The sequence below is a fragment of the Entelurus aequoreus genome, linkage group LG15, assembly GCF_033978785.1.
Source record: "Entelurus aequoreus isolate RoL-2023_Sb linkage group LG15, RoL_Eaeq_v1.1, whole genome shotgun sequence".
In the NCBI taxonomy this organism is placed as follows: domain Eukaryota; kingdom Metazoa; phylum Chordata; class Actinopteri; order Syngnathiformes; family Syngnathidae; genus Entelurus; species Entelurus aequoreus.
Genome location: NC_084745.1, coordinates 5,639,968 through 5,664,199, shown reverse-complemented (window position 1 = coordinate 5,664,199; position 24,232 = coordinate 5,639,968). Strand labels below are relative to the sequence as shown.

Below are 24,232 nucleotides of genomic sequence, written 5' to 3'. Positions count from 1 at the left end.
CCACTCACTATCATAAGTCACTTCCTCAGCAAAAGGCCGCTCGTGACCAACGGGCTCATTAGCTCATTAGCTTATGTGCAGCAAAATCTGCAGTAATGTAAAACAAAATAAATCATTAGCAGATGTAATTTGTGCTGAAAATGATACAATACTTTGATCACCGACCTCACTGCAATTAGCGCTACATTTGCAAACATTTTTTGGTTGACGGCGGCCATCTTGCTTACATTGTACTGGCAGTCCTTTTAACACTGCAGTTGGTGCTTTGAAATGGAATCTTCATTTACAAACCCCTCATTCCACAAAGTGTTACATTTACAAACCACAGACCAAATAAAAATATGCTCTGGTGTACGAACGTTTCATTCACTCATTGTGTGCCTGCAGCGCAACCTTTATGTGCCCGGCAGCACATGCATTGTGGGCTCGTTCAGTCTGTGCAGTGTTGCGGTTAGCTTCTTAGCACTTAGCTGCTTCTTTTTAAGTGTGTTGAGCTTTTTTACAGCTTGTTTTCCAGCACACAATGAGTCCAAAAGAAAGCAATGGTCAAGCAATGTGTGATTTGAAACATTCTCCTTTTTTTTCTGCAAGCAAGGAAAATTAACAGCCAAGTTTTTTTTAATTCTAAATCATTGGAATGACCTGGCTGTTGAAGTGAAGTAGTTCTGTCATTTCAAACTGAGTGCACCACAGTTACAGTTTGTGTGCGTGTCAGCAGGGCAGGTCCAATAGAGGACAGTTTTGACTTTTTAGTGAATAGAAATTGACCCATCACCCCCTTGTTATGTTTGTTTTATAAAGAGGACTTATAGCGCTTTGTATTGTGTCAAAAGTGCACATTTTTACAAAAATCTAGACCAGGGGGCGCTAACCCGTCGATCGCGATCAACCAGTCAATCTTTTGGAAATCCGACGGTTGATCAGGAAAATATTAGAAAAAAATCATTGATATGACACACCCAGCCGGAGAATGACCCAAAAACCAGCACACATTTTAACCCCTGAAAAACACCCGCACATCTCTCTCTTCAGCCTCACATCTGCTGTTCTCCACACCGCGGCCACACCCCGTAGCACACTACACCCGCTCATCTTGCTAACGTGCATGGCATGTCATGCACAAAAATCATTGACTGTTGCAACACATCAAACATTTTCTAGTATTTTCAACTCTTCACACAAACATGACCATCATCGCTCGCATACCACGAGAAGTGAACACTCTTCAAATACAAAAGTCTGTGAACATTGCTCCAAAGTAGGAATTTTGAGTTGGTTTATTGTGCATAAAAAAGTAAGTATTGACATGTGCAAAAATGGGCAAACAGCAAGAAGCACGAGGGGAGAAAAAAACAACAATGTTGACATCAGCCAATAACAGCACAAGGCTTTGTCTTTAAAAAACTAAATACAAAATACACACACACACACACAGACACACGCACACACACACACACACATACATACATATGCATACATACATATACATACCCAGTCAGGTATCGGGAACAGGTCTGGGATCCGACTTTGACCGTGCCCCTCTTGGCGGGTGGAAGGGAATCTGGAGTGGCGGGCTGTCATCCTCCAATCTGCACAGAGGAACTGACACACAAATTCTGCATTTTGTAAAAATACCATTTTGGTCTCACGCTGATTCCTCCTTCCCAGGACCAGCAGCTCCCTTGGTAGGAGGAATTAGCGTGAGACCAAAATTGTATTTTTACAAAATGCAGAATTTGTGTGTCAGTTCCTCTGTGCAGATTCGAGGATGACAGCCCGCCACTCCAGATTCCCTTCCGCCCGCCGAGAGGGTCAGGGTCAAAGTCGGATCCCAGACCTGTTCCCGATACCTGACTGGGAGGAACGTGGAGAGGAGAGAGAACACCAGTCCAGTGATGACGAGAACGACTAAGGTTGCCAGCCATGCGGGAAAGGGTGAAATAGCGCCCTTCTCCACCAAGGCAGCCAAAAGCCCAACAAGGTGTCGGCAGGCCACTAGCCTGAGGCACCACCGAGGTATCTACACGAGCACTAATCAATAATAGACTCATATAAAATTCAGTTTTTGTTCAAAGTCAATCATATAACAACAATATTGGTAACTACATTCATTGCAAATGCCAGAGAAAGAATTCTCCAACAGCTTACAGTCATAAGTCTATATTCATTTTAAAACAGATTTTTGTTTGATTGATCATTAATGTGTAATATATCTGTATAAGCACCTATACATATATATATCTATATTCATCTAATTATGTTCAATGATGTGCATGATCAAGGTATTCTGTTATTCCATTTTACCAATCAGAGGTGAGGCCACTAATTGTGTTCTGTGATATGGTTTTGCTGCAGGCTGATAACAGCGATCGCTCAGTGAGGGTCATAGAGGAATTTTAGACCCGCAATAACAACATTGGGTTTTCGCCTCTATCTGTAGAAGAGTTTTTTAAGGGAGTGGCCTAGGTCAGAAATTCGTATGGTCCAGGGTTCTAAAACTCTGGAAGGGGGTATGTAGTGGAATTTCTGACCTTTTCACCGTTTTCTATTTTATACCATTTGAAGAGCATATGTGTGTAAAAGTTCAGCGTATGGTTGTCCTGACATTGTACAAGATGTTTTCACTGTTTGTTATGGCTAAGGGATTCAAGGATGTTGCAGAACAAACAGGTCCAAAACAACGGGACCTTGACACACGAGGGAAACACATAAATAACCAAGTCTTCGCATGATTCTCGCTTCATCCAACGTCTCCGGAGACATTGTCTGTTTACATGGCAATTCAATCCAACCTTGTACCATTTGATTATGAGTAAATACAACTTTTGTACTAAATTCACTTTTGTTGCTGTTTAAGATTCAGACATTCCACCACAGTATATATACGTATAAACATATATATACATTTTTACACAACTTTCCTATTTATGAACACTGTTTAGTAACCAATTCAGTTTGTAAATCGAGGTTTACTGTAATCCCATTGTCTATGAGGTTTTGTGGCCAAAGAAACCAGATGTTCAAAGCAATTGCACATTTAATGCAAACATCTTATTTGTGCTTGCAGTTATATTTCTATCACCACCAGTTGGTATGTCTCATTGGTTACAGGTAAAAAAATGTTTTGCAATAAGTCAGACAGAGAGCGACAGAAAAACCAAGACAAAAGATGGTGAGGACACACAATTAAGGACCACTTTTGGCAGATGCAATGTCTGGTAGGACATGAACATCCACAGTGAGCCGTGAGATGAAGTGTGAACGCCCAGTGCCAGTAGTAGTCATTGAACATTTAAACAAGTGTCAAACATTCACTCAGAAATGTGCTAGTTTGGTGCTAGAAGCAACAATGACTGAAGGTGAAAATTAGGCTTTGTTCACTTTAGGACGAACATTAAAGTAACTTTGTTCAGTCAAGTGTGAACGCTGTGGTACCAAATAAAGATGGACACTTCAACTATCAATACCTGCTTTCCATATCGAGTATGCCGACTTTTGTTTTGATAGTCTTCCCATGGTGACTCCAAATGATGTTTGACGGAAACTAAAAGAACCTGTCCTCTCTTTTATTATCTCAGATAGCATAAATGTTAGCTCATATTGAAACATCTGTAGACTAAATATTGCATTTCACAAAGTCACATTTTGACATTTATAAAATCCCCATTTTCCGAGACGGGGAGGAAGGCAATCATTGCAACATTTTAGCAGCTCATTTTAAGTAGCTTAGCGGCGAGCAGCAATCTGCAGAGGGCACCTTCAGCAATCAACAGCGCTAGCCGCCGCATGCCAGGTGCATTGTGGGTTGTGGAAAGCACGGAACAATGCCATTAATCCCACAGGATATGAGAAAAGGAAGAAAGTCCGAGTCTGTTTGAATAAGTACTTTGTTTAATGCTAATTGAGGAGAATTGTGAATAGGAGGCAGTGGGATGGCCACTTTTCTTTCCAAAATGCTATTTTGTGCTTGAGTGAATTAGGTGATCATTTTTATCTTACATGCCATGGTGGCTTCTGGACTTTCTTGCTTCAAGGAAATTGAAGGAGAAGACGAAATAGAACATTTATCGCATGCCGAGGTTAATCTCTTGAAATGGTGGGATTTGGTCAGAGAGCAAGTAGAAAATCCACGCTTGCACTCGCGAGCTGAATAACAGTCACGGTTTTTTTTAAGTCTCCGCACTTTCCTCAGCCTTCCTCTTGGCACAGGTAGTTAAAGCCTTGGCGTTGAAGAGCTGTGACAAGTCCAGGCTGTGACGCATACATCAGCTACATTCCATATGACTATTTATGCCTGGCGAGGCCTTCAGCGGCAAGCAACACCTGCTTGTGTAATGTTTACTGTGGCGTGCAAGCAGATGCTTTTCAACTCAAATGCTAATTGGCCTTATTTATACACCTTGAAATTCAAAGGTAAAAAAGAACAAAGACAGTGAGTAGTTGTTTCCATGCAGATATACTGTAAGGCAGTGAGTAGTTGTTTCAATGCAGATATCCTGTAAGGCAGTGAGTAGTTGTTTCCATGCAGATATCCTGTAAGGCAGTGAGTAGTTGTTTCCATGCAGATATCCTGTAAGGCAGTGAGTAGTTGTCTCCATGCAGATATCCTGTAAGGCAGTGAGTAGTTGTTTCCATGCAGATATCCTGTAAGGCAGTGAGTAGTTGTTTCCATGCAGATATCCTGTAAGGCAGTGAGTAGTTGTCTCCATGCAGATATCCTGTAAGGCAGTGAGTAGTTGTTTCCATGCAGATATCCTGTAAGGCAGTGAGTAGTTGTCTCCATGCAGATATCCTGTAAGGCAGTGAGTAGTTGTTTCCATGCAGATATACTGTAAGGCAGTGAGTAGTTGTTTCCATGCAGATATCCTGTAAGGCAGTGAGTAGTTGTCTCCATGCAGATATCCTGTAAGGCAGTGAGTAGTTGTTTCCATGCAGATATCCTGTAAGGCAGTGAGTAGTTGTTTCCATGCAGATATCCTGTAAGGCAGTGAGTAGTTGTCTCCATGCAGATATCCTGTAAGGCAGTGAGTAGTTGTTTCCATGCAGATATCCTGTAAGGCAGTGAGTAGTTGTTTCCATGCAGATATCCTGTAAGGCAGTGAGTAAGTTGTCTCCATGCAGATATCCTGTAAGGCAGTGAGTAGTTGTTTCCATGCAGATATCCTGTAAGGCAGTGAGTAGTTGTCTCCATGCAGATATCCTGTAAGGCAGTGAGTAGTTGTTTCCATGCAGATATACTGTAAGGCAGTGAGTAGTTGTTTCCATGCAGATATCCTGTAAGGCAGTGAGTAGTTGTCTCCATGCAGATATCCTGTAAGGCAGTGAGTAGTTGTTTCCATGCAGATATCCTGTAAGGCAGTGAGTAGTTGTTTCCATGCAGATATCCTGTAAGGCAGTGAGTAGTTGTCTCCATGCAGATATCCTGTAAGGCAGTGAGTAGTTGTTTCCATGCAGATATCCTGTAAGGCAGTGAGTAGTTGTTTCCATGCAGATATCCTGTAAGGCAGTGAGTAGTTGTCTCCATGCAGATATCCTGTAAGGCAGTGAGTAGTTGTTTCCATGCAGATATCCTGTAAGGCAGTGAGTAGTTGTTTCCATGCAGATATCCTGTAAGGCAGTGAGTAGTTGTTTCCATGCAGATATCCTGTAAGGCAGTGAGTAGTTGTCTCCATGCAGATATCCTGTAAGGCAGTGAGTAGTTGTTTTCATGCAGATATCCTGTAAGGCAGTGAGTAGTTGTTTCCAAGCAGATATCCTGTAAGGCAGTGAGTAGTTGTTTCCATGCAGATATCCTGTAAGGCAGTGAGTAGTTGTTTCCATGCAGATATCCTGTAAGGCAGTGAGTAGTTGTTTCCATGCAGATATCCTGTAAGGCAGTGAGTAGTTGTTTCCATGCAGATATCCTGTAAGGCAGTGAGTAGTTGTTTCCATGCAGATATCCTGTAAGGCAGTGAGTAGTTGTCTCCATGCAGATATCCTGTAAGGCAGTGAGTAGTTGTTTCCATGCAGATATCCTGTAAGGCAGTGAGTAGTTGTTTCCATGCAGATATCCTGTAAGGCAGTGAGTAGTTGTTTCCATGCAGATATCCTGTAAGGCAGTGAATAGTTGTTTTCATGCAGATATCCTGTAAGGCAGTGAGTAGTTGTTTCCATGCAGATATCCTGTAAGGCAGTGAGTAGTTGTTTCCAAGCAGATATCCTGCAAGACACACCTTTTCTGCAGGCCAGCTACTTTTCAATGGATCAAGTGGAAGAGATCTACCTCATTCCTATACATCATTTATACTCATTTATTTATGAAAGAGAGGTTAACAAGTGAAAGGTGTTTAATGAAGACAAGAATATAAGTTGGTGTGATTGTGATGACTTGCATTGATTGGGATCAGACAGTTAGTGATGATAACGTCCACATTTTACAATGGAGGAGAAAAAAAGTCCTCCTTTCTGTCCAATACCACATGAAAGCTTCCATACTCCTTTTTATGCACTTTACAAGAAATACTAACTCCCTAGCTTGCTAGCTTGTGTGTGCTAGCTTTCAGAGACTCTTATTTTGTTAGCGCAGGCAGGGTGAAGCAGGGCTTTTAATGTGAAGACAGGAACTGTGCGGTCGGTCTTTAGAGAATTGACGGGAGGTACGGTTGAAATAAAAAGTGTTTCTCGCTTTCCTGTTGGTCATTTTGTCTTAATAATGATCTGGCAGCCGCCAGCGTCATCTCACATGACCCTCGGGTGTTGTCAATGTCAATCAAGTGACCAAAGGCATGTCTTGGTGAAGATTGATGATACATCATTTTTAGCGCTATTTTTTTAATGCCCCGCTGGCGACGGACTGACACACCCTCCACCATGGACTGACTGACACACTCTCCACCATGGACTGACACACACTCCACCATGGACTGACTGACACACTCTCCACCATGGACTGACACACACTCCACCATGGACTGACATACCCTCCACCATGGACTGACATACCCTCCACCATGGACTGACACACCCTCCACCATGGACTGACTGACACACTCTCCACCATGGACTGACATACCCTCCACCATGGACTGACACACCCTCCACCATGGACTGACACACTCTCCACCATGGACTGACTGACACACCCTCCACCATGGACTGACACACCCTCCACCATGGACTGACACACCCTCCACCATTGACTGACACACTCCCCACCATTTACTGACACACTCTCCACCATGGACTGACACACCCTCCACCATGGACTGACACACTCTCCACCATGGACTGACACACCCTCCACCATTGACTGACACACTCCCCACCATTTACTGACACACTCTCCACCATGGACTGACACACCCTCCACCATGGACTGACACACCCTCCACCATTGACTGACACACTCTCCACCGTTGACTGACATACCCTCCACCATGGACTGACACACCCTCCACCATTGACTGACACACTCTCCACCGTTGACTGACACACTCTCCGCCATTGACTGACACACCCTCCACCATGGACTGACACACTCTCCGCCATTGACTGACACACCCTCCATCATTGACTGACACACCCTCCACCATTGACTGACACACTCTCCACCATCGACTGACACACCCTCCACCATCGACTAACACACCCTCTACCATTGACTGACACACCCTCCGCCATCGACTGACACACCCTCCACCATCGACCGCTAGCTTGCGATCCACCTAATGGGCACCCCTAATATACGGTATGCAATGATTTTTTTTTACCTGTTTACCTAAGAAAATGTTATTTGTTCATCATGTGTTTGCTGCTGACAAGCAAATAATCTTTCAGTCATTTTTGTTTTCAGCACAAACTGAGCCAAAGATTCCCAACAATGATGGACAAGCAGGAGATAAGCGAGTGCAACAATGCAACCAGGACTGAACATCTGCTACATTTAGTCTTCTCCTAACTGTGGGACTCCATTGTTTCATTGTCTGAAATTCTTTCATGTCATCCAGTTGTTGTTTCAAGTCTGTATTTGTCAAGCGCAGTTATCATGTCAGGACACGTAGCGTCCAGATGTCTGACATTTCACCAACAAGTTGTCTTCGTGTATTTCTTGCTCCTAAGAAAGAATCCGGCAGTCATTTCCCAAAAGATCAATTATATTTGGAGCAATGGGTAGACCACTAACTGTACTTGGAACAACTCCATATGTCGCCCCCTGTGGGTGTGACGTCACCTACAGAACTGGAGCCCATTTCCATGTGGATGAAAGGCAAGTAAAACTATTCTCTTTCACCACTTGTTTTCTTGCTCTGGTCCATGATTACTTCAAAACTGATCAAGTCAACATCATGAGCAAGAAATAAATAGACACCATAGCCTGTGTTTCCCTCTGTTCTTTCAGTATTTCTGCAAGCGTCTTTAGAAAAACATCAGTAGAAGAGGATGCAGAATAGAATACTAGCAACATACTGTACTTTCTTTTACTCTCATTTTTGAGTACCGGGTCTGCACTTTTGCAGCAGGTTTTGACTCGGTCTTTATACCCTTGAGTGTGCTCCTGGTTTTCGGGATCACACTTGGCTTGAATCTTTTGACCTTTTTCCATCCAATTCCAACCAAAACCCTTCTTCGGAATCACAATTGAAGATCAACCATGAAGATGATGGCTGCAAAGTACACTCCTCCCACTTGGTCCGTTCCATTACTCACAAGTAGATTTGACTGCAGAGGTCTAAACTTTCTTGGAAACGCAGGCTGAGCCATTCTTTAGTTGTATTGCTCAAACCTGCAACCCACAGCATCCAGCAGGATTGTTTGCCAATTCCTTTCAATTCTGCTCCAAAATAGGATTCAGGATGAAGATGCAACCAAAACACTTACTACGCAAGAAGAACTTGCCTATGGTCTTGTGTGGGTCCGTTGCAGGCCCGCTTACATTTTTGGAGCTAAAAGTGGGCGTTCCAAAATGTGGACCACTGAAACTTGTTAGAAAGCAAGCCTAAATCAGGACTATGTCTGTTTTAGAGAGGATTTTACCTCTAGAACTCCTTTTTAGGTGCACAAGTAGGAATTCTGTGAACATGTTGTCAGCATCAGAGGAGCCCTTTAAGGTTTCAATCTTGAAGTGTTCTGCTTGCTCAGTTTCAGCTGATTCTCGCCCTGTCGACATCTCGCAGATCTAAAAGAGCTAAAACTGTTGCTGGTTTTAATTGTTTTACCTCTTTTGAGTGAAAGAGGACTTTTACGGTGAGCTCCCACTTTACTGGAGGGTTGCTCCTGAAGCCTGAGATGAAGTACAACTGGTTGAGGACTTATGTACCTGCACTTGAAGGCATTTGCAAATGAATGCCCAGATAGCAGGACAGTAATTCCATCCTGTCATATTTGTTTTTCCAAATGACAGTTTCTTGCTTTCAGTGTCTTCCTTCTTTGGGACCACCAAGGTGGGCTGCTGACAGCAAGATGTGGGATGTGGTGTGGATCATTCTGCTTGTGTCGAGTCCTTTCCATCATGTTGCTCCTACTCCTCCAGCTCTGTTCCTGTCTGCAGAGGCAGGTGTCAAGTACAGGGTGTCAGCCCAGGGCTACAGAGGGTAATTGGGGTGGATGTGTTACAATGATGCTTTCAAGGCAGACTTGAGAGCAGTTCAGTGAGCTACTACTGTGGTGCATTTAGGTGAGTCATAAGACCATAGGCCCTACCACAAAGTGTAATAAACCATCAAACACTTCCAGTAACTGCTGCTGTGTTCCAGCAAGGATCTGAGGGCGAGTATGTCTGCTCTTACAAAGTCCTTGCGTGCGGCGGTGGTGTGTAGCTCAGACGTATAGCTGGTGGTCTCATCCCTCCACGCTACATAAGTGGCCGTGTAGAATATGGCTCTCATTAAGTCACTTCTACGTGTCCCCTGGCGGGAATGTGAAGCTGTCTCGTTAGCGCTGTCACGTCACTTTCATTTAGCAGCCATCCAACAGCATTATGCGCCTCTTTGAGCACCCGGGCCCTCCCGGCCTAGTTCAGCATGTCCAATGACTTATTCCCGCTTAGCACTTCGCATTTCCTCAACTTCCTCTCATTATGGATGGATTATAAAAACCTGTTCCCAGAGGAGTTCTGCCAATTGAATCCTTTGTTGAACGCGTGCGACACAGTTGTAATCGAATAAATGTCAGTTGGAAAAAACCTTTGATAAAGATGAGAGGATGCTTATTGAACTCTTTGAGAAAATAACTAGCATCGTCAGTTCCTGGGATGCTAACAAACATTTGTGACTTTTAACAACATGACCCGTCAATTCAGGAAGTCAACTAAATGAAGCATTTTTAGCTTTGCAGACCCTGAACACGTTTGATTTGTTACCTTTGCCCTCATGTAGTAACATTCATAATAACATGTAATATATACATGATGTAAGTATATATGTCATGTAGTAACATTCATAATAACATGTAATATATACATGATGTAAGTATATATGTCATGTAGTAACATTCATAATAACATGTAATATATACATGATGTAAGTATATATGTCATGTAGTAACATTCATAATAACATGTAATATATACATGATGTAAGTATATATGTCATGTAGTAACATTCATTATAACATGTAATATATACATGATGTAAGTATATATGTCATGTAGTAACATTCATAATAACATGTAATATATACATGATGTAAGTATATATGTCATGTAGTAACATTCATAATAACATGTAATATATACATGATGTAAGTATATATGTCATGTAGTAACATTCATAATAACATGTAATATATACATGATGTAAGTATATATGTCATGTAGTAACATTCATAATAACATGTAATATACACATGATGCAAGTATATATGTCATGTAGTAACATTCATAATAACATGTAATATATACATGATGTAAGTATATATGTCATGTAGTAACATTCATAATAACATGTAATATATACATGATGTAAGTACATATGTCATGTAGTAACATTCATAATAACATGTAATATATACATGATGTAAGTATATATGTCATGTAGTAACATTCATAATAACATGTCATATATACATGATGTAAGTATATATGTCATGTAGTAACATTCATAATAACATGTAATATATACATGATGTAAGTATATATGTCATGTAGTAACATTCATTATACCATGTAATATATGCATGATGTAAGTATATATGTCATGTAGTAACATTCATAATAACATGTAATATATGCATGATGTAAGTATATATGTCATGTAGTAACATTCATAAAAACATGTAATATATACATGATGTAAGTACATATGTCATGTAGTAACATTCATAATAACATGTAATATATACATGATGTAAGTACATATGTCATGTAGTAACATTCATAATAACATGTAATATATACATGATGTAAGTATATATGTCATGTAGTAACATTCATAAAAACATGTAATATATACATGATGCAAGTAAATATGTCATGTAGTAACATTCATAATAACATGTAATATATACATGATGTAAGTATACATGTCATGTAGTAACATTCATAATAACATGTAATATATACATGATGTAAGTATATATGTCATGTAGTAACATTCATAATAACATGTAATTTATACATGATGTAAGTATATATGTCATGTAGTAACATTCATAATAACATGTAATATATACATGATGTAAGTATATATGCCATGTAGTAACATTCATAATAACATGTAATATATACATGATGTAAGTATATATGTCATGTAGTAACATTCATAATAACATGTAATATATACATGATGTAAGTATATATGTCATGTAGTAACATTCATTATAACATGTAATATATACATGATGTAAGTATATATGTCATGTAGTAACATTCATCATAACAAGTAATATATACATGATGTAAGTATATATGTCATGTAGTAACATTCATAATAACATGTAATATATACATGATGTAAGTATATATGTCATGTAGTAACATTCATTATACCATGTAATATATGCATGATGTAAGTATATATGTCATGTAGTAACATTCATAATAACATGTAATATATGCATGATGTAAGTATATATGTCATGTAGTAACATTCATAAAAACATGTAATATATACATGATGTAAGTATATATGTCATGTAGTAACATTCATAATAACATGTAATATATACATGATGTAAGTACATATGTCATGTAGTAACATTCATAATAACATGTAATATATACATGATGTAAGTATATATGTCATGTAGTAACATTCATAAAAACATGTAATATATACATGATGCAAGTAAATATGTCATGTAGTAACATTCATAATAACATGTAATATATACATGATGTAAGTATACATGTCATGTAGTAACATTCATAATAACATGTAATATATACATGATGTAAGTATATATGTCATGTAGTAACATTCATAATAACATGTAATTTATACATGATGTAAGTATACATGTCATGTAGTAACATTCATAATAACATGTAATATATACATGATGTAAGTATATATGTCATGTAGTAACATTCATAATAACATGTAATTTATACATGATGTAAGTATATATGTCATGTAGTAACATTCATAATAACATGTAATATATACATGATGTAAGTACATATGTCATGTAGTAACATTCATAATAACATGTAATATATACATGATGTAAGTACATATGTCATGTAGTAACATTCATAATAACATGTAATATATACATGATGTAAGTGTATATGTCATGTAGTAACATTCATAATAACATGTAATATACACATGATGTAAGTATATATGTCATGTAGTAACATTCGTAATAACATGTAATATATACATGATGTAAGTATATATGTCATGTAGTAACATTCATTATACCATGTAATATATACATGATGTAAGTATATATGTCATGTAGTAACATTCATTATAACATGTAATATATACATGATGTAAGTATATATGTCATGTAGTAACATTCATAATAACAAGTAATATATACATGATGTAAGTATATATGTCATGTAGTAACATTCATAATAACATGTAATATATACATGATGTAAGTATATATGTCATGTAGTAACATTCATAATAACATGTAATATATACATGATGTAAGTATATATGTCATGTAGTAACATTCATAATACCATGTAATATATACATTATGTAAGTACATATGTCATGTAGTAACATTCATAATAACATGTAATATATACATGATGTAAGTACATATGTCATGTAGTAACATTCATAATAACATGTAATATATACATGATGTAAGTATGTATGTCATGTAGTAACATTCATAATAACATGTAATATACACATGATGTAAGTATATATGTCATGTAGTAACATTCATAATGACATGTAATATACACATGATATAAGTATATATGTCATGTAGTAACATTCATTATAACATGTAATATATACATGATGTAAGTATATATGTCATGTAGTAACATTCATAACAACATGTAATATATACATGATGTAAGTATATATGTCATGTAGTAACATTCATACCAACATGTAATATATACATGATGTAAGTATATATGTCATGTAGTAACATTCATAACAACATGTAATATATACATGATGTAAGTATATATGTCATGTAGTAACATTCATAACAACATGTAATATATACATGATGTAAGTATATATGTCATGTAGTAACATTCATAATAACAAGTAATATATACATGATGTAAGTATATATGTCATGTAGTAACATTCATAACAACATGTAATATATACATGATGTAAGTATATATGTCATGTAGTAACATTCATAATAACAAGTAATATATACATGATGTAAGTATATATGTCATGTAGTAACATTCATAATAACATGTAATATATACATGATGTAAGTATATATGTCATGTAGTAACATTCATAATAACATGTAATATATACATGATGTAAGTACATATGTCATGTATTAACATTCATAATAACATGTAATATATACATGATGTAAGTATATATGTCATGTAGTAACATTCATAATAACATGTAATTTATACATGATGTACGTATATATGTCATGTAGTAACATTCATAATAACATGTAATATATACATGATGTAAGTACATATGTCATGTAGTAACATTCATAATAACATGTAATATACACATGATGTAAGTATATATGTCATGTAGTAACATTCATAATAACATGTAATATACACATGATGTAAGTATATATGTCATGTAGTAACATTCATAATAACATGTAATATATACATGATGTAAGTATATATGTCATGTAGTAACATTCATAATAACATGTAATATATACATGATGTAAGTATATATGTCATGTAGTAACATTCATAATAACATGTAATATATACATGATGTAAGTATATATGTCATGTAGTAACATTCATAATAACATATGTTTAACATGTTTACATACTCTGTGTACTTGCATGCTTACATACTCTGTGTACTTACATGCTAACATACTCTGTGTACTTACATGCTAACATACTCTGTGTACTTACATGCTTACATACTCTGTGTACTTACATGCTTACATACTCTGTGTGCTTACATGTTTACATACTCTGTGTACTTACATACTCTGTGTACTTACATGCTAACATACTCTGTGTACTTACATGCTTACATACTCTGTGTACTTACATGCTTACATACTCTGTGTTTTTACATGTTTACATACTCTGTGTACTTACATACTCTGTGTACTTACATGCTAACATACTCTGTATACTTACATGCTTACATACTCTGTGTACTTACATGTTTACATACTCGGTGTACTTACATGCTTACAAACTCTGTGTACTTACATGTTTACATACTCTGTGTACTTACATGCTAACATACTCTGTGTACTTACATGCTTACATACTCTGTGTACTTACATGTTTACATACTCTGTGTACGTACATGCTTACATACTCTGTGTACTTACGCGTTTACATACTCTGTGTACTTACATGCTTACATACTCTGTGTACTTACATGCTAACATACTCTGTGTACTTACATGCTAACATACTCTGTGTACTTACATGCTTACATACTCTGTGTACTTACATGCTTACATACTCTGTGTACTTACATGTTTACATACTCTGTGTACTTACATGCTTACATACTCTGTGTACTTACATGCTTACATACTCTGTGTACTTACATGCTTACATACTCTGTGTACTTACATGTTTACATACTCTGTGTACTTACATGCTTACATACTCTGTGTACTTACATGCTTACATACTCTGTGTACTTACATGCTTACATACTCTGTGTACTTACATACTCTGTGTACTTACATGCTTACATACTCTGTGTACTTACATGCTTACATACTCTTTTCTAAACTCTTTAACTTCAGTTTAAAACAATAACATCATACAAACTTCAATAAGACAGCAATTTGCTACAATTATACAGTAATATTGGAATGAAATATATTTTAATTGGTAAAATTAGATGCTATAAAAACAAATGGACAACAGCTGATTCTCATAGTAGATGAACATCTACACAGGTGTTACATAGTAGATGAACATCTACACAGGTGTTACATAGTAGATGAACATCTACACAGGTGTTACATAGTAGATGAACATCTACACAGGTGTTACATAGTAGATGAACATCTTCACAGGTGTTACATAGTAGATGAACATCTACACAGGTGTTACATAGTAGATGAACATCTACACAGGTGTTACATAGTACATGAACATCTACACAGGTGTTACATAGTAGATGAACATCTACACAGGTGTTACATAGTAGATGAACATCTACACAGGTGTTACATAGTAGATGAACATCTACACAGGTGTTACATAGTAGATGAACATCTACACAGGTGTTACATAGTAGATGAACATCTACACAGGTGTTACATAGTAGATGAACATCTACACAGGTGTTACATAGTACATGAAGATCTACACAGGTATTACTCCTTCCATTTCATTACAAGTGCTGAGTAGTTTTGCATTGTGATGTAAACATGGAGCCAGACAGAAAAAGACCAGTGGCTGGAAGAGGAGGAAGAGGAGAGGAATACGTAAACGTGGTGGTAGAAGAGGAAGAGGAAGATGAAGAGCTGTCGTGTCAGATGAGATGATGTAATTGATCATGTAGTAAATGGTGGTCTCTCAATGAGAGAGGCTTCTCAGAGAGTGCAACACTCAACACTGGCATCCATTGTTCCACTTCTCAACAGCTAACTTGTATTCTGCAAGGACATTTGCACATTCCAGAAGTAAATAGACTTGCTTTTGCATATCTGCTTAGGACTCAAGGGTTACCTCACACAGGTGGAGAGGAAGGATGTTCACTGAAACTGCTCATCAGAAACAACTCACTGAGAGTCTTGCCAGACAACGTTACTTGTGGAAGCATAACATCTATTTCTAGAGTCCATCAGGTAAGGATGAAAGAGTTGTACACTGTGCCGTTAGAGAGGAACTCTGGACCTGTCAAGCATCTCAGGAAGCAATATGTCCAGGTAAGATCACAGAACTGTTTTTCAACAAAACCAAACACACACTTTTTAGTTCATGTTTACTACTGTAACAGCTTATGTTGCCTTGTGGAGAGTCATGGAGATTGAAGCCAGGCAAACACCCCACATTTTCATCTTAGTGGATGAGGCGGGTTTCAACTTGGCCAAAAGATGGCGAGGAGGAAGGAATGTGGTTGGGAAAAGAACCACAGTGGATGTGCCAACATTACAAAGTCCACTGATGCACTGCTGTTACACAAACCACTAATACAACACTGAACGTCTCCTTGCGTTCCTGCATGATCTCCATGGAAGGCTTGTGCTCGGTGAGGAAAGGGATGGAGAGAGAAGACATTTCTACTTGTATGGGACAATGTGGCATTTCACCACACTCACCCAGTGGTTTACAGCCCGTCCCAGAATGCTGTCACTTTTCTACTCTCCATTCCTCAACCCCATAGAGGAATGATTTTCCTCATGGAGGTGGAAGGTTTATGACCACCATCCACATGATGAAATGTCCCTCCTGGACGCAGTGAATGCTGGATGCTGGACATGTCAGCAGAAGATTGCCAGGGATGGATCAGAAGATTCTCTCCCAGGTGTATTGCCCTCGATGACATAAGATGTGATGTGACTGAGTAGATTAGCATTACTGTTGTATCTGGATCAGTGGATGGCGTGTACACACATTCTTGTATTTTGGAAGTACTCAGTGCAAACAAAAGAGAAAAGACATCAAATATATTCATGTCTGATTCATTCCAGTAACATCTCTTTTGCTGTGAATTATAAACAGAAATGTCCTTGTTTCACACAAGAAAACATTGTCAAATGCTACCTGTTGTTACTGTTTTTTAGCTCATTGTTTGGTGGGTGAAAAAGTGTGTTTGTTGTCTGTCAACCTTTGTTAGTGTTCTGGAAGAATGAGTTGATCTGAGACGCGGATGAAGTCATTTGCTACTTTTAGTGCATTTGGAAAGTGAAATGAAGTGATGTGACCAGCTGAAAGTTGCTTTGGAGAACTGGGTGAAGACTTTTGAAAAAGTGACCTAAGTATTGGCAAAGGTGTCCTAGCGACTGTAAAATAACTGTAATAATGTTTCTGGCTACATGCCTTGTTGCTACATGTTGGTGTATAAAAGTACACTTTCAACTGTCAGTACGTCATCCAGACTGAAGAAAGGTCACATTTCTGTGGACCAAGTGGAAATGTCACAACATAGAAATGTTATCTAACTAAAAGTGGCAAATGTGTTCTGAAAAGAAAAGGTGGTTGGTTGATAGAGAAAACTGTGTGTGTGTGTGTGTTTGTTTGTTTGTGTGTGTGTGTGTGTGTGTGTGTGTGTGTGTGTGTGTGTGTGTGTGTGTGTGTGTGTGTGTGTGTGTGTGTGTGTGTGTGTGTGTGTGTGTGTGTGTGTGTGTGTGTGTGTGTGTGTGTGTGTTGATCCTCATGCATCCAAATGTTGTCACTAAGTGGTGAGTTGAGGCCAATAAGTCTGTTGGGTCCTCTCCAAACCAAACCAAGGATGTTGCAACATTTGGAGCCGGCAGCAGGCGGGTTTGATATCAGTCTCTCCTCTCTCCATTCACCAAGTTTGATATCAGTCTCTCCTCTCTCCATTCACCAAATTTGATATCAGTCTCTCCTCTCTCCATTCACCAAGTTTGATATCAGTCTCTCCTCTCTCCATTCACCAAGTTTGATATCAGTCTCTCCTCTCTCCATTCACCAAATTTGATATCAGTCTCTCCTCTCTCCATTCACCAAGTTTGATATCAGTCTCTCCTCTCTCCATTCACCAAATTTGATATCAGTCTCTCCTCTCTCCATTCACCAAGTTTGATATCAGTCTCTCCTCTCTCCATTAACCAAGTTTGATATCAGTCTCTCCTCTCTCCATTCACCAAATTTGATATCAGTCTCTCCTCTCTCCATTCACCAAGTTTGATATCAGTCTCTCCTCTCTCCATTCACCAAGTTTGATATCAGTCTCTCCTCTCTCCATTCACCAAGCATAGCACTTTAGTTCCTCAGCTACTTTTGAGTCCTCCCATCGTCCCTTCTTTATCAATCCCGACCTCATTTGATGGACTTTCCTGTACGGAGCAGAAGCCAAGTCCCCCCTTCTAATAAGCCTGTGGCAACGCTCTATTAGCCAGCCTGCCTGTTGGTTAACTGGCTGGATGAATGTGCCGCCCTTGATAGGGAGAGACCACCTGCTCCCCCACTGAAGACTCTTCACCAGTGCGCTCACTCATCTGCTTCTGAGGATGATGGCATGAGAAAACTGCTCAACTTCATCAGTCCTGGTTTCTGTTAGAGGACGCCACACCACCAAACATCTAGGTCTTCACATATGGTGACTTGTACTGGTGGTTTAGTTCAGTTGATTAAGGAACCCCTTTAGTGGTGTGATTGGGTGGCCATATGGGCACGGGACAAAGTAACTGTACCAGACAACTTTAATCAACTTAGTCGGATCAAGCAAACAGCAGAGACGTGACAAGGTTGGCTCTTTACTCGGGACGCACGGGAATTACAATTCTTGGCTGAAACCGATAAAGAGGAAACTAATGCAGAAAAACCAAAACAGCAAAATAAAATGTGCCATTGATTATTACCATCGCATTTGTAGCTACGACTGTGTACTAACCTCACTAAAATCTAAGCATTGCAATTGCACAAATGAATATCCATCCTTCAAAGAATAAAGCAAACATACAATTATGAATATTTTTAATACTTGTTTACAACTGGTATTCCAACTATATGAAATTCAAATACATAGGTCAAATAGTGAATTGTGCCAGAGACAACCGTCTCCAACAAGACGTCACAAAGGTGCAGAGTGACTTGGTTCACTGTAGCAAAAGCAGACAGTCATTGGATAAATGCTCGCCTTTGTCCCGCCCATCACTCAGAGTCTCTGAGGGTCTATGGGCAGTGGACGTAATGATTGGATGATTGACTAAATCTCTTTCTGATTGACAGCAAAATAAGCGGATCAGCGATTCTGAAATACTTTTTCTTTATTAGCAACAGGCATAATCTTCTGGTGTTATTGGAGGCTGCACAGTACTGGCGTTTGGAGACACTGGACTTGTGGTGCTAATCTCCATGAGCGAGTGAAGCCAGCCTCCACCACACGTTTGGAGACACTGGACTTGTGGTGCTAACCTCCATGAGCGAGTGGTGCCAGCTTCCACCACACGTTTGGAGACACTGGACTTGTGGTGCTAACCTCCATGAGCGAGTGGTGCCAGCCTCCACCACACGTTTGGAGACACTGGACTTGTGGTGCTAACCTCCATGAGCGAGTGAAGCCAGCCTCCACCACACGTTTGGAGACACTGGACTTGTGGTGCTAACCTCCATGAGCGAGTGGTGCCAGCCTCCACCACACGTTTGGAGACACTGGACTTGTGGTGCTAACCTCCATGAGCGAGTGGTGCCAGCCTCCACCACACGTTTGGAGACACTGGACTTGTGGTGCTAACCTCCATGAGCGAGTGGTGCCAGCCTCCACCACACGTTTGGAGACACTGGACTTGTGGTGCTAACCTCCATGAGCGAGTGAAGCCAGCCTCCACCACACGTTTGGAGACACTAGAATTGTGGTGCTAACCTCCATGAGCGAGTGCTGCCAGCCTCCACCACACATTTGGAGACACTGGACTTGTGGTGCTAACCTCCATGAGCGAGTGAAGCCAGCCTCCACCACACGTTTGGAGACACTAGAATTGTGGTGCTAACCTCCATGAGCGAGTGCTGCCAGCTTCCACCACACATTTGGAGACACTGGACTTGTGGTGCTAACCTCCATGAGCGAGTGCTGCCAGCTTCCACTACACGTTTGGAGACACTGGACTTGTGGTGCTAACCTTCATGAGCGAGTGCTGCCAGCTTCCACCACACGTTTGGAGACACTGGACTTGTGGTGCTAACCTCCATGAGCGAGTGCTGCCAGCTTCCACCACACGTTTGGAGACACTGGACTTGTGGTGCTAACCTTCATGAGCGAGTGCTGCCAGCTTCCACCACACGTTTGGAGACACTGGACTTGTGGTGCTAACCTCCATGAGCGAGTGCTGCCAGCTTCCACCACACGTTTGGAGACACTGGACTTGTGGTGCTAACCTCCATGAGCGAGTGCTGCCAGCCTCCACCACACGTTTGGAGACACTGGACTTGTGGTGCTAACCTCCATGAGCGAGTGCTGCCAGCTTCCACCACACATTTGGAGACACTGGACTTGTGGTGCTAACCTTCATGAGCGAGTGCTGCCAGCCTCCACCACACGTTTGGAGACACTGGACTTGTGGAGCTAACCTCCATGAGCGAGTGCTGCCAGCCTCCACCACACGTTTGGAGACACTAGAATTGTGGTGCTAACCTCCATGAGCGAGTGCTGCCAGCCTCCACCACACATTTGGAGACACTGGACTTGTGGTGCTAACCTCCATGAGCGAGTGGTGCCAGCTTCCACCACACATTTGGAGACACTAGAATTGTGGTGCTAACCTCCATGAGCGAGTGGTGCCAGCTTCCACCACACATTTGGAGACACTGGACTTGTGGAGCTAACCTCCATGAGCGAGTGAAGCCAGCCTCCACCACACGTTTGGAGACACTGGACTTGTGGTGCTAACCTCCATGAGCGAGTGCTGCCAGCTTCCACTACACGTTTGGAGACACTGGACTTGTGGTGCTAACCTCCATGAGCGAGTGGTGCCAGCCTCCACCACATGTTTGGAGACACTGGACTTGTGGTGCTAACCTCCATGAGCGAGTGCTGCCAGCTTCCACCACACGTTTGGAGACACTGGACTTGTGGTGCTAACCTCCATGAGCGAGTGCTGCCAGCCTCCACCACACGTTTGGAGACACTGGACTTGTGGTGCTAACCTCCATGAGCGAGTGCTGCCAGCCTCCACCACACGTTTGGAGACACTGGACTTGTGGTGCTAACCTCCATGAGCGAGTGGTGCCAGCTTCCACCACACGTTTGGAGACACTGGACTTGTGGTGCTAACCTCCATGAGCGAGTGGTGCCAGCCTCCACCACACGTTTGGAGACACTGGACTTGTGGTGCTAACCTCCATGAGCGAGTGGTGCCAGCCTCCACCACACGTTTGGAGACACTGGACTTGTGGTGCTAACCTCCATGAGCGAGTGGTGCCAGCCTCCACCACACGTTTGGAGACACTGGACTTGTGGTGCTAACCTCCATGAGCGAGTGAAGCCAGCCTCCACCACACGTTTGGAGACACTAGAATTGTGGTGCTAACCTCCATGAGCGAGTGCTGCCAGCCTCCACCACACATTTGGAGACACTGGACTTGTGGTGCTAACCTCCATGAGCGAGTGAAGCCAGCCTCCACCACACGTTTGGAGACACTAGAATTGTGGTGCTAACCTCCATGAGCGAGTGCTGCCAGCTTCCACCACACATTTGGAGACACTGGACTTGTGGTGCTAACCTCCATGAGCGAGTGCTGCCAGCTTCCACTACACGTTTGGAGACACTGGACTTGTGGTGCTAACCTTCATGAGCGAGTGCTGCCAGCTTCCACCACACGTTTGGAGACACTGGACTTGTGGTGCTAACCTCCATGAGCGAGTGCTGCCAGCTTCCACCACACGTTTGGAGACACTGGACTTGTGGTGCTAACCTTCATGAGCGAGTGCTGCCAGCTTCCACCACACGTTTGGAGACACTGGACTTGTGGTGCTAACCTCCATGAGCGAGTGCTGCCAGCTTCCACCACACGTTTGGAGACACTGGACTTGTGGTGCTAACCTCCATGAGCGAGTGCTGCCAGCCTCCACCACACGTTTGGAGACACTGGACTTGTGGTGCTAACCTCCATGAGCGAGTGCTGCCAGCTTCCACCACACATTTGGAGACACTGGACTTGTGGTGCTAACCTTCATGAGCGAGTGCTGCCAGCCTCCACCACACGTTTGGAGACACTGGACTTGTGGAGCTAACCTCCATGAGCGAGTGCTGCCAGCCTCCACCACACGTTTGGAGACACTAGAATTGTGGTGCTAACCTCCATGAGCGAGTGCTGCCAGCCTCCACCACACATTTGGAGACACTGGACTTGTGGTGCTAACCTCCATGAGCGAGTGGTGCCAGCTTCCACCACACATTTGGAGACACTAGAATTGTGGTGCTAACCTCCATGAGCGAGTGGTGCCAGCTTCCACCACACATTTGGAGACACTGGACTTGTGGAGCTAACCTCCATGAGCGAGTGAAGCCAGCCTCCACCACACGTTTGGAGACACTGGACTTGTGGTGCTAACCTCCATGAGCGAGTGCTGCCAGCTTCCACTACACGTTTGGAGACACTGGACTTGTGGTGCTAACCTCCATGAGCGAGTGGTGCCAGCCTCCACCACATGTTTGGAGACACTGGACTTGTGGTGCTAACCTCCATGAGCGAGTGCTGCCAGCTTCCACCACACGTTTGGAGACACTGGACTTGTGGTGCTAACCTCCATGAGCGAGTGCTGCCAGCCTCCACCACACGTTTGGAGACACTGGACTTGTGGTGCTAACCTCCATGAGCGAGTGCTGCCAGCCTCCACCACACGTTTGGAGACACTGGACTTGTGGTGCTAACCTCCATGAGCGAGTGCTGCCAGCTTCCACCACACGTTTGGAGATACTGGACTTGTGGTGCTAACCTCCATGAGCGAGTGCTGCCAGCATTGTAGCACTGGTAGGTATTCACACCAAGCTGCAGCTCCTCTCCTGAAATGGCAGCAGCCGTCTTCATGTATCCACATGGCAGGTTCTTCTGATGGCGTGTTTATCCTGCATATATTGGAATACATGGCAGACGCTCCACTCCTAACAGCAGGCTTCTTGCTTACGTCATCACATCGTGTTTCGCCAGTCCTGTTTCAGGGGGATGCCTTTCGGCGGCCAGAATTGTGTGCATCACTACTATTTAAATGCAGCTGATGACAACTTGGCTGACTGCTAACCAGGTTCAGGGGGACAAGACCCGTATAGACTGGCTGGCAACAAGACCCGTATAGACTGGCTGGCAACAAGACCCGTATAGACTGGCTGGCAACAAGACCCGTATAGACTGGCTGGCAACAAGACCCGTATAGACTGGCTGGCAACAAGACCCGTATAGACTGGCTGGCAACAAGACCTGTATAGATTGGCTGGCAACAAGACCCGTATAGACTGGCTGGCAACAAGACCCGTATAGATTGGCTGGCAACAAGACCCGTATAGACTGGCTGGCAACAAGACCCGTATAGACTGGCTGGCAACAAGACCCGTATAGACTGGCTGGCAACAAGACCCGTATAGACTGGCTGTCAACAAGACCCGTATAGACTGGCTGGCAACAAGACCCGTATAGATTGGCTGGCAACAAGACCCGTATAGACTGGCTGGCAACAATACCCGTATAGACTGGCTGGCAACAAGACCCGTATAGATTGGCTGGCAACAAGACCCGTATAGACTGGCTGGCAACAAGACCCGTATAGACTGGCTGGCAACAAGACCCGTATAGACTGGCTGGCAACAAGACCCGTATAGACTGGCTGTCAACAAGACCCGTATAGACTGGCTGGCAACAAGACCCGTATAGATTGGCTGGCAACAAGACCCGTATAGACTGGCTGGCAACAAGACCCGTATAGATTGGCTGGCAACAAGACCCGTATAGACTGGCTGGCAACAAGACCCGTATAGACTGGCTGGC

At 41.6% G+C, this 24,232-nt stretch overlaps 1 protein-coding gene across 1 annotated transcript in view; it reads left to right on the top strand.

The window, feature by feature from the left end:
- Positions 1-24,232, top strand: part of adarb2 (adenosine deaminase RNA specific B2 (inactive)) — a 206,114-nt gene that overhangs the window by 128,721 nt on the left and 53,161 nt on the right. The window lies entirely within an intron of this gene.